This window comes from Limulus polyphemus, unplaced genomic scaffold, assembly GCF_000517525.1.
Source record: "Limulus polyphemus unplaced genomic scaffold, Limulus_polyphemus-2.1.2 Scaffold810, whole genome shotgun sequence".
Lineage (NCBI taxonomy): Eukaryota > Metazoa > Arthropoda > Merostomata > Xiphosura > Limulidae > Limulus > Limulus polyphemus.
In genome coordinates, this window is record NW_013666420.1 from 34529 (window position 1) to 35403 (window position 875).

The window sequence follows — 875 nt, forward strand, 5'->3', positions numbered from 1 at the left end:
AGATCCCATTATGTTTTGTTTGTTTGTTTTTGAATTTCGCGCAAAGCTACACGAGAGCTATCTGCGCTAGCCGTCCCTAATTTAGCAGTGTAAGACTAGAGGGAAGATAGCTAGTCATCACCACCCACCGCCAACTCTTGGGCTACTCTTTTACCAACGAATAGTGGGATTGACCGTCACATTATAACGCCCCCACGGCTGAAAGGGCGAGCATGTTTGGTGTGACGGGGATTCGAACCTGCGACCCTCAGAGTGCCTTAACCACCTGGCCCCATTATGTTAATACAAGCTTTGGTTTAGATATAAATTTCGACGGCCAGTAGCCACATAAGAGCTAAAATTGAAAATAAAACAATGTCACTCAATATAATTTATATTAAAATTAATTTTCAATACACAGTTTGATATTATCGAAGTACTGTGTTATCTCATTACAAGTGGAAAGAGTTCTGGTGTAGTAATTAAATATTTTTAAAGATTGAGTGTCTTACTGTGAAATATGTTATGTGCATCATTACCACAACTTTTAATGAGTTTTCATTTCTCTTTACATATGCAAATACATTACATGTGTTTTGCTTAGAGGATTGCATTGCATGAACTTACCTTATAACGTACTCAGTTTTAACTTTCTGAAACTTTTTATTTCTATAAATTTATTGAAGTGATAAATTTTATTATAAGCATATTTTTAAACATAACCAATGTTTAATTTTTTTATTTCCTTCACAGTTTCGTGCGAAGATACACAACGGCTGTTTCCACATAACCGTCTGTAATTATTAATTTTGATAAAAGAGTTAGCACAAATGATCACATATAAAGTGTAATAGACTTAAAATAAGACCCAAAAACTCGAGCGCTCTCGAATAGTT